This window comes from Triticum urartu, chromosome 1A (genome assembly GCF_056163025.1).
Source record: "Triticum urartu cultivar PI428250 chromosome 1A, HENAU_Tu73, whole genome shotgun sequence".
NCBI lineage: Eukaryota > Viridiplantae > Streptophyta > Magnoliopsida > Poales > Poaceae > Triticum > Triticum urartu.
In genome coordinates this window covers 448,092,857-448,104,812 of record NC_141873.1, presented here as the reverse complement: position 1 = coordinate 448,104,812, position 11,956 = coordinate 448,092,857, and the positions used below count along the sequence as shown (strand labels likewise).

Genomic DNA, 11,956 nt, shown 5'->3' with positions numbered 1-11,956 from the left:
GTGGGGGTCTCTCTTCCTATTATTTCTCGTGATATACCTTTTGGTAATGCACGGAAAGGAAGAGAAGAGCAACCATCATCGATGGTCGAAAAATCGGTGAGGGAATATCCACCATATATGGTCAAAATATCAGAGAGGAAGGATCCCGACTATTGTCGTGGGGGTCACTTATCCTTCATTCCCGTGTGCTAGACATTTTGGTGTAATGCACTCGGGAATTAAGGGGAGAGCGACCATCACCGACGGTCGAACATATCAAAGAGGGAGTGCTCGCCATATACACCACGTGAAATGAGAGTTTCAAGTAAGATTCGACAGACCGAAAGTCAACCCATGATGAATAGTGATCTGTGTGTTGAGTTTATGGTAATAGTCATAGATTTATAATCTTTGAATTATGAACACAGGACATGTCTGACGATGATAGGATCCCTGAGTGCGAATACAGCAATGACGACCAGGGTATGTGTGACAGGCATCACTTGGAAAATGGTAGATTCTTCACCATCAAGCTGGAAGAGACCTTTGATATTTTTATGGTACGTAACGACGACAAGTATTTTTTTTAATTAAGAATGACTTGTGCTTATTTGCTTCAATGTGTAAGTTCTGTTTTTACAATTCAACTAGTGCATCCCCTGCCATGCATGACTGTTTGTCTTGGATAAGCTTGATTTCCAAGATAGTGACAATATGGAGACAAAGATAGCTCACCTTAGGACTCAACATGGTGACGCTTTTGTGGTTAAGGTATACAATGCAATTAATCACAAACATTTTGGTTGCTCAAATCGAGAGCTCTATGCAAGGCCTGTGAATTTCAAGAGGATATGCAAATAACCTTTATTCGTCCTGAAGATGATGTTGAAGATAATATTGACATTTGGGTGAATGTGGGTATGCTTCCCATTCTACCTCTATGTAAGTTTGTCGAATAAATTTGTTACATAATTTATATTGTTTATTTAAAAATAGTTGATAGCTTATTTCCATTTTTTGAGAAATGTACGGAAGGTAGTAGACAAAACCTACAACACTGGTGGCTCTGAACTAACTTGCAAGGAGAAAAATCATCTTGTCTCATTTACTACTGATGTTGAGACTTTCGATAACAATTATGAAACTTCTCCACATTATGGTCAATACGTGCCACTAGTCCACATGTTGAACTATGGTAACATCCATGGAAATAGCATGGTAAGATTTTTTACTATTATGACACTAGTGCATCTTTTGCCTACATTCTTCTAAAGCTGAACTACGTTGCTAACTATGTTATTATTATGTTCTTCAGCAGAAACTCCCGAAGGATTGTGTGCCTCATCTGATGCATATGAAAGGTGCCATAGATATTATTAGCTTACAACCAAGTATGCCTATGGCTCACCATAGTGCATACAAGATTTCTCGAAGAGATTAAGACCTCACAATCAAAGGATGGAGAAAAGTTATGAATGATCGCACGAAGATCCTTGGAGGCAACATGGTGCAAAGCCCACAAATTGGAGACAGGTGGATCTCGATTCTACATAATGGAGATTCAGGAGCTATCATGTTTATGCTATTTACCTTAGAGAGAGTAGCAGGTCCTAGCTAGTACTCATCATGTTCTAAGAATAATTAAATAGTGTTGGTTATGACTATGATGAGGAGGAGGAGTTGCTATTATGATGATGATGAGTTATGTGCTAGAATGTGTTAGAATGATGACTTCTTATGTGACTCATAGATGATGATGAGGTTGAGACTTTCAATAACAATTATGAAACTTCTCCACATTATGGTCAATACATGCCACTAGTCCACGTGTTGAACTATGGTAACATCCATGGAAATAGCATGGTAAGATTTTTTACTATTATGACACTAGTGCATCTTTTGCTTACATTCTTATAAAGCTAAACTACATTGCTAACTACGTTATTATTATGTTCTTCAACAGAAACTCCTGAAGGATTGTGTGCCTCATTTGATGCATATGAAAGGTGACACGGATATTATTAGCTTCCAACTAAGTCTGCCTACGGCTCACCACAGTGCATACAAGATTTCTCGAAGAGATGTAGACCTCACAATCAAAGGATGGAGAAAAGTTATGAATGATCGCAGGGAGCTCCTTGGAGGCAACATGGTGCAAATCCCACAAATTAGAGACAGGTGGATATACATTCTCCTTAATGGAGATTCAGGGGCTATCATGTTTTATGCTTTTTACCTTGGAGAGAGTAGCAGGTCCTAGCTAGTACTCATCATATTCTAAGAACAATTAAATAGTGTTGGTTATGACTATGATGATGATGATGATGATGATGATGAGTTGCTATTATGATGATGATGAGTTATTATGATGAAGATGAGCTATTATATCAAAAAAATTATAACAGGTGTACAAATACAGTATAAAATAAGAAAAAACATAAACATTAGAAGTGGCGTGGTTTCAAGGTTTACCATCAGCCCGCCTTTTACAGTAGCGCTTGTTGCCCGCGCGCTACTGCTATGTTAATTTACCAGTAGCGCTGGGCAGAAAACGTGCTACTACTAAACAATAACTATAGCGTCGTAGCAGTAGCGCGTGTACCAACTCTACTAGAAGCTCAAAATCCAGCGCTACTAGTAAGGTTTTCCCTAGTAGTGTATTAGCAACGCACAATTACCAATCTGAGGTTTTGAGACAGAGATTGAATACAAGAGATGAACTAGGGTTTGAGAAGAGATGGTGCTGGTGAAGATGTTGATGAAGATTGGTCCTCCCACGATGAGAGGGTTGTTGGTGATGTCAATGGCTTTGATTTCCCCCTCCCGGAGGGAAGTGTTCCTGGCGGAATCGCTCTACCGGAGAGCAAAAGTGCTCCTGCCTAGGTTCCGCCTTGAGACGACGGCGCTTCGTCCCGAAAGTCTTCCTTTGATTTTTTTTCCTAGGTAAAATGGCAGCATATAGGAGAATATGGGCCTGGAAGGCCTGCCAGGGCCCCACAAGCTCAGGGCCGCGCCCATGGGGGTAGGGCGTGCCCCCCAGGCTTGTGGCTACCTAGTAGGTCCCCTTTTGGTAATTCGTTTGACAGTATTTTTTATATATTCCAAAATAATTCTCTATAAATTTTCAGATCATTTGAAGTTGTGCAGAATAGCTATATCCGTTGCACCCCTTTCTAGTCCAGAATTCCAGTTGCTGATAATCTCGCTCTTCATGTGAAACTTGCAAAATAAGAGAGAAAGGGCATAAGAATTGTATCATAGGGTGAAATAACAGTCCAAAATGCAATAAATATCAATAGGAAAACATCATGCAAAATGGACGTACCACCAAGCATTGCCCACTCTCACATCAAGACTAGGTGCAACCTTCGTCCGTACATCCAAATAAAGTGGGAGAACTTTCTCTTGTTCTCCTACACATAAAACACCCATCTCCTCAAAACAGCCACCATACCTACCTATTATGGCATTTCCATAGGCATCCCAAGATATATTGCAATTTAACTTACATTATTACTTTACATGACTTATCTTTTCATTGTCATTTAGCCTTGCATGATATTTTCATGGCTTGTCCATTTTTTGATATCTTTGATATGCTATATCATTGCACATACTAGCACAGAGCCAAAGGCATTCATTTTGTAGTCATCATTTTTTCAGAGTTATGAGTAAATAAAAGGGTGGTGTCATCTAGAGTGCACCTCTAACTATGAGGATAAAAAATATAGGCCAAAAAGAGCCCATGAAAAAGAGGCCAAAAAGCCCAGCAAAGAAGAGAGAGAATAAAGAGAGAGGGGGCACACTACTATCCTGTATACACACTTGTGCCTCAAAGTATCACCATGTACTTCATATAGAGAGCTTTCATATGTTTCATCATTATACTAGTGGGATCCTTACATTATAGAACTTGGCTTGCATATTCCAATCATGAGCTTGCTCAAAATGCTCTAGGTTTTCTGAGCAAGCAATTTGGATGCACACCGCACCAGTTCACTTGGAGAGCTTTCATACACTTATAGCCATAGTGCATCCGTTGGGTGGCAAGCCCTACTCCTCACACCTGTATCGATTGTAAGGCTTCACCATTGCCTAATGGTCAGCTGCATTGGTGTGAGCCTTCTTAGTTTTTGACTTCTCTTAAAACCTCCATCATCATTATATGTCACATTTATGTGCGAAGATCAAGGCTTGTGACATGGGCACTGAGAGAACTGCTGAGTAGTTGAAAATGAAGAGTCATGGATTTGGTTACTTGACCGACGCTCTGGGTTGTGTTATGATAAGGTGTTTGGATATTATAAAGCCTTGATTAATTGGAACCATGAATTTAATACATATGAGTATTGATTGGTATGACATAAAGGCATTGAACCATGAAAAGCAAGAGTATCTTTTGCATATCATGATGTTACTTGCTTGTTATTAACTATAGACTATTTCTTTGAATCACTTTTATCTTGAGTTCACAATGCTTTACATTATTAATCAAGATTATGCCAGGTTATTATCTTCATTTTAACATCTACCTACTTGAGGATGAGCAAGGATTAAGCTTGGGGATACTGGTACATCTCAAACATATCTATTTTTCATGCTATTATCATACCAGTTTTACATATGTTTGGTAAAAAATACATTATTTTTATTTGGACTAACCTATTAGTCCAGTGCCAAAGGCTAGTTCCTGTTTTCTAGTGTTTTTGGAAATATAGGTAAAGAATCACGAAGCTGGAATGAGCTCAATTTTTTGTTTTTTATAGAAATAAAGACACCTTAAGCCAGAAGAAGGAGACCGAGGGAGCCATGAGGGCACCACACGGCCATACGGTGCGGGTACGACACTACTCGCATGGGAGCTCCCTAATTTGGTTGAGACCATTCATTTGCGGCAAGAAGGCTAACTTATGGAAAATAATCTTGTTAAAATTTCAGCCTGATCGTAGATACAGATCTCCTAATATTTAAGAAACGATGCCCGGTCTCAGATATTGTACCAAAACAGAGTGGAAAACTAAGAAGCAAAGAGAAGAGATATCCGATCTCAGAGGGGCTCTCTCCCTTTGGGGGCCTTGCAGGCCAAGGACCAGAGTGGGAGTCCTCTCCCCGTCAAGGGGAGAGGCCAAGGAAGGAGAAGAAGGAGGGGACTTCTCTTTCCCTCTCTTTCGCTGGCGCCGGAGCGCCGGCCCGGGAACCATCATCATCGTGATTGCCTCCATCAACTTGTCGCCTTCACCAACATATTCCTGGCTCTCTATGCAGTGGTCTACTCTCCCGCAACATGTTGTAATCTCTACTTGAACATGATGTTTGATGCTATATATTAATATCCAATGATTTGGTGCATCTCTTTGATGTCTGAGTATTTTCTTTTTGTCCTATGGGTTAATTGTGATATGCTATGGTTGATTTGAGTTGTATGTTATTATGGTGATGTCCTATGGTGCCCACCATTTGTGCACTTGTGTGGGATCCCCGCTATAGGGTGTTGCAATTTGTGATTGCTTATGGTTGTTTGCAAGAGTGACAAAAATCTAAACCCTAGTTTCTGAGTTGCTGCATAGGGGATATGTGATGGCTGGCTTATTAGGGATGATAGACTACTCATATCAATAAGGAATTCCTTCTTTTCCGGGAGCCCATTCGGACAGAACTCCAAAGTTAAGCGTGCTCAGCTTGGAGTAGTGTGATGGCCTGGCTTATTAGGGATGATAGACTACTCATATCAATAAGGAATTCCTTCTTTTCTGGAAGCCCATTCGAACAGAACTCCAAAGTTAAGTGTGCTCAGCTTGGAGTAGTTTCATGATGGGTGACCGACCAGGAAGTTTCTCCCGGGTGCGCACGAGTGAGGACAAAGTGCGCAGAAAAGACTAGTATTGATCTGTGGGGCCAGTCTAGATCCCGCCAGGAGTAACGACCACCGGTGGGTGTGTCCGGGGTGTTACAAGTTGGTATCAGAGCCGACCCTCGCGGTTATATGGATGTTTGTGGACAAGTCCATGGTCATGTTGTTCATGATGTTTGTGACCCGTCGTGGCACACGGCATGGTACATGTACCGGACTGGATGCACAGACGTATGTGCCAAGAGGGAACGTTCCTGTGGCCCGACGAGGATGTCGGTTCCTCTGAGTGGGGGTGTATGTGATGGCCTGGCTTATTAGGGATGATAGACTACTCATATCAATAAGGAATTCGTTCTTTTCTGGAAGCCCATTCAGACAGAACTCCAGAGTTAAGCGTGCTCAGCTTGGAGTAGTTTCATGATGGGTGACCGACCGGGAAGTTTCACCCGGGTGCGCACGAGTGAGGACAAAGTGCGCAGAAAAGACTAGTATTCATCTATGGGGCCAATCTAGATCCCGCCAGGAGTAACGACCACCGGCGGGTGTGTCCGGAATGTTACAGGATAAAACGGGACCTTAGATCTTAATACTATGGTTGGGTTTTACCTGAATGGACATGTTAGTATTTACGGATGCTTACTAATAGTTCCAATCATAAGTACTTGTAGTCAATGGATTTTTCTATATGCTAGCATAGACCTCTCCCGCATAAAAACCTACAATAGATGATTATCATGATAGTTTCATATCAAATTGCTTAGGGACAATCCTTTACTTTATTGTTCTTTTAAAAACCAGAAAATAACTCTTATTTTTATGTTATTTATTGTCTTGTAAATATATATTTTCATCCCTGCGAAGTATATTTATTTCTTGTTTCTAGGTAAAGCAAACATTTAGTGTGCTTCGAGTTGTATGAGTGGTTGATAGAACATGAGAGAATACTAATCCTATGTTGATCCCCTCATTCGGTTCGACACTCATACTTATCGAAAAGGCTATAATAGATCCCCCACGCTTGTGGGTTATCACTATACAAGGTGGTGGTCACCGACCTTGGTTTATTTCATCCTCTTATATGTGATTTAAATCTTGGTCTCTGATAGATGTGATCGCTAATGTCTTGAATCCACGTGCTACTGAAAATGGCGGCATAAATGGTAAGGGCACACAAAACTATATCTTTCTTACTCTAAATTATGGATCAAACTACTTTATTTAGAAATAAAAAGTGATGATGGCCATTAAAAGTATGATTGAAGTCAGGAAAGTATAAAACACATCGTAGTTTCCTTTTGTAGTGCTGAGTAAAAAGTACAACCCCTTTCCACGTGCCATCCAAGGGCAGACCTATCTAGTGATGAGTGGATGCTCTTACCCCTCTCAAACATTGAAATTTCTATAGCATTTCTTTGTATTTTTAATTAAAAACCTTCAATTCTTTACAATTATACAAGAAATGCTCCATTTCCAAAAAAATTATAGGTCCACCCCTAATAAAAATTGCCACTTCTAATATCAAATAGGCTCATCTAGGTAACTAACCCCATACGCTATGCCTAATGAGGTAAATCTATGATCCGTTTTTGGTTTGTTGTCTTTTTTATCTTTCTAATTTATGTCTGTGACCTCAAAAAAGTTATGTTGTGTTCATTGTAGTCATAAGATTCATAGTCTTAACCATGCATGTCTTTCTTAACATACCATATTAAAGCATTTCTTGAGTATTTTTTATCATAAAACTTTGGAGGCATATATATCTCACCGCATAGATTACAACTAAACGGATGTCAAAATCCTCTAAAAAAGTAATATCACTGTATATTATCAATAAAACCAATTCATTGAGTCCAACAAATCCATTAGTTTCCGACAAACATATATCTGATCACATACATAATGCCAATTAAATGACGAAATCCTCTCCAACGAAATTAGTGTTACAATATTCTCTCAATAAAACAATTGATTTATGCCAATAAATCATCTCAACAACAATTAGTACTTGTGTATGCTTGCATAACCAATAAATATAGCCATGTATAGGTCATATCTCTATAGTAAATTACTTCACTTTTGATGTAAAAATTGGTGAATTCACAATTTTACTAGTACTCAATCGTCTCAATAATAGGCACCATTTTTTACATTGACCATTTTACCAATAGAGAGAGTATCTGCAATTATACTTATTTCGTTCTTTATAAATACCACTTGATCTACCCCCAACATAAGTACCACAAACTAGCATCATCATACCACCCACATATTAACCACCACCATGGACCTAATCATGCCCTCAATGTAGTTCACCCTAGGAATGATGGCTGATGAGATAATTCCACAATTCGATTATGGTTTCATGCTTCTTTTTAGTTTCTTCTTCTTCCTAGGTCGATATCTAAGAATATTATGTCCAAACCTAATCATTCTATGTTGATTACTAATAGGATCACCTTTCTTTCTAAAAAAATGGATCAACCATAAAAATGAATGCCACTAACTTTGTTGACAGGTTTTTTGAGTTCAGACTACACTACTTGCTAGTGGATTTCCTTGGGAATTTTTTTGACTATAAACAGTAGGGTAAAAACCCCACTCCAACTTTTATAAACTAAAAGACAAATAGAGGTTATTAGTACAACTAGGAGTAAGCAAAGAATATAAAATAAAATAAAGAAAGAAATGGAAAGATAAAGAAGGGTTGAGATAAGCCAAGAAGGGAAGAAAAGAAACAAATAAAGAAAGGAAAGACAACTAATCTAAAAAGACATAGATTACATAAAAGAAAGTAGCCACACCTCACATTGTCCTCCCAAACAACTTTCTGGATGCTCGGCTTCGAGCTTTTACCTATCACTCCATTGAATCTGGCGACTCAAGGGCGACTAGGGTTTCCCCAGCGCCGCCACACCCTCCCCCCTCTCCGTCCCATGTCGCCACCCAAGGTGGTCGCCGGGCCAGCCTGTGTGGTTGGCGATGAAGGTCGTGGTGACAATTTTGCCGATTCGTTCCCTAGCGGAGGACCTTGGACGCCAAGGCGGCGGCCTCGGACGGTGAGGAAGCGTTCGTCAGATGTGCTAGCCGGCTTCCTTGGCTACACGGGTGGAGAGGATTCGGCTGATTGTGGTCGCAACCCGGATTCCCCACCTTCTGCTCCAGATCTGAAGGTCAAGCTCATCTCCTCCTCAATTAATTCCCCCACTGGCCCTGTCTGCTTTGTAGCCTTGATCGCTGGATCTGGTTCTAGCGGGGCTGGTGGTGTAGGATCGATTCCGGGGAAACCCTTGTTTGGTTCTCTGGTCATGGTAACATGCTTGTGTGTGTGTGTGTTGATTTTCTCCCTAGAGGTGCCACTTAGGTTTCTCCTCTCGATCCTGACCCGGATTCCTAGCGAAAGCTCGAAACCTGTCTCCGGTTGGGCGTAGACGGTGCCTTGTGGTTGTGATGTGGTTGGTGGGTGCTCCTCGGTTCTGAGTCCGAACATTAGTTTTTCTGTGGAGATTGGAAGTTCCAGCAAGTGTCGATTCTTCTTTGGATTGGTGTTCTTCGGTGGAAAGCTGTGTGGTTGTGACTCGCCAGCTCCGCGCCTCCGAGCCGGGGCAGAAGGGGATAGGGTTTCCCTTCCTGTTGACAGCAACACAATGATCGTCATATATTTTGACCAATATTTATAAATTTTCACCAAGGCTAATGTGCAATATATTTTTAAATGGAGGGAGTAAAAAATTATATGTGGCTCAATTTATCATACTATAAGAAACATGTCATTCAAAATTTAATTCGTTCAAACACCAAGCTCTTGCAAGCAAATCTTGTTTGTTTCCTAATGAACCTTATGATTAGGATAATGGATAGAGTACGGGAGGACTGTCAGAAAGTAAGCGATATGGAACTTGAGAAAATTCTACGCGTCCTTGGCATTTTTTCTTCTTGTTTTTCCATTCTTTAGATTTCATAACCATGTACATTCATATTCTCACTTCATTCATGTTATTACTTCATTAGATAATTCTTCTGATGTCCTAACCATGTACATTCAATTTGGTACTTCATATAATCTGTTTGTCTTGCCTGATACAACCAACTACTAGTACACGTGCCACCTTAAACTAATTTAGGATGATTTGACAGACTAAGAAAAGTTTGAAGGACTCCATCGGCATGTACACGGTCCAATGCTACAAATGTAAGAAATGGCGCAAGATCCCAACGAAAGAGGAGTTCGAGACGATCCGCGAGAGCTTAGCCGAGGACCCCTGGTTCTGTGACAGGGACCCCAGCGCCGGCCGTTCCTGCAAGCAGCCGGAGGACATTCCGTGCGACAGCAGCTGCATCTGGGTCATGGACAAGCCAGGCATCCCGCGCCCGCCACCTGCGACGGAGCGGCTGGTGATCATGCGGCGTGACCTGTCCAAGATGGACACCTACTACTTGCTACCCAACGGGAAGCGCGCGCGGTCCGGCAGCGACGTGGAGAAGTTCCTCCAGGATAACCCGGAGTATAGGGCGAACCTGCCGGCATCAAAGTTCTCCTTCGCCGCGCCCAAGATCGTTCCGGCGACCGTGAGAGAGAGCTCACTATGGAGGGTTGCCAAAGCCGAGAGGGAAAAAGTTTGAGGAGATGGACGTGTTCGGATTCTGATTACTGCTACTACCCGAGCGGCAGCGGCAGTGGCAATAACTAGGTACTATGGTAGTATGAACTTTATGGATGCCTCTGTCATGCATGGTGCTTAATAATGTGATAGTTCTCCATCACAATGTTTTATCCTTGTTTGTTTTTAGTGTGGGTTGTTAATCACTCTCATGTTCTGAATAAAATTGTTCACCTTCATTATGCATGCCGGTGTATCTTTCAACTATGATGGCATATGGATAAAGATGCCCCATGAAAAAAAGTAGGCTGAGCCATATGCATTGAATTTTTTTCCTCAACGCAAGCTATCACTAGTGGGCCTCATCAAGCAATACATATGCATGTCATGCATCTTTACAGCAACATATCTAGTGCATCCATATGTTTCGTGTATCCGTGTATCCTTTCCATTCTCCACCAGACGATCTAAATCATGCACTTTGTATCCAACACAATGAATATTTGCATTTAGCCGCCCGCTTCTGGACTAAACAACATCTTTTTTGCAAAAATGTCTTGAAACCCTAGTCCATGATCCCCAACCCAAGACTCAACTGCTTTCTCAGTCCCAAATCGTGGGCTCATGATCTCTCATCCCGCGCCAAATTCCCTGCTCGGAAGCCTAAATCTCGGTCGGAAGGCCGGTGACGGACTCGAACGACCCCCTCGAAGGCCTCTGCCAACGGCAATGACGACCTTGACGTGGCCGATGGCAATGATGACCTCGATGACAGGCCGGGCGAGGGTGACGGCAGCGACGATTGTGACGGTGCACCCCACGAAATTATTCCGATGAAGTACTGACGTCCTCCTCGACGCCCTCAAGCGACAGTGAAGACTTATCCCATAGGAAGCTGTAGGTTTATTTTTTCAGATTCAGATTGCCTGGCTTTTCATTGATTTAGCAGAGAGGAGATTACAAAAATGCTGACTGATCGAAAACACGATCAGTAGCAGAGTGTTGAGAGAGAAAATGGGCTAGAAACTATTGAAGCCCATGCTAGCCTAATGTACCAAAACTTATATCTCACGTTGGATCCCCGAAAGGGGTCTCTAAGCTGTAGGCTACAGCCGATGGATTAGTGTCAGCTTGTATAAGTAAACTGTATCTGTATTTGCAGCTAATTGAATGGTAGAATGTGAGATGCTTTCACCTATTTGTGTTCATTTCTCAATGGTTTGGAAATCTTTAGATGATGTTGGATTTGGCTTGGTCAGATCTTAAATGTCGGTTCAACATCTGCTATGTTATTTCTCTTGGCATTTGGCAATGAATGCATTTGCTCGGTTTTGTTGTTAAAGTGGGCACTGCATTCACCAGCTATACTGCAATGATCTTAAGAGCATCTCCAACAAACACGCTATATAAGCGCCGCGCTAAAAAATTAGTGCTTTTGCGTGTCCGCTACCGGTTCGAGCGCTTCAGCGAAGGCGCAAAAACCGGCTATTTTTTAAATAATACATTTTTAATTAATTTGCATAAATAT

General features: G+C 41.4%; 1 pseudogene across 1 annotated transcript; it reads left to right on the top strand.

The window, feature by feature from the left end:
• The first annotated feature begins 8,617 nt into the window (after positions 1-8,617).
• Positions 8,618-10,670, top strand: LOC125535271 (methyl-CpG-binding domain-containing protein 4-like; annotated as a pseudogene). The gene is made up of 2 exons (XR_015613963.1): positions 8,618-9,000; positions 9,965-10,670. The product of XR_015613963.1 is annotated as a methyl-CpG-binding domain-containing protein 4-like (transcript).
• The last annotated feature ends 1,286 nt before the right edge of the window (positions 10,671-11,956 follow it).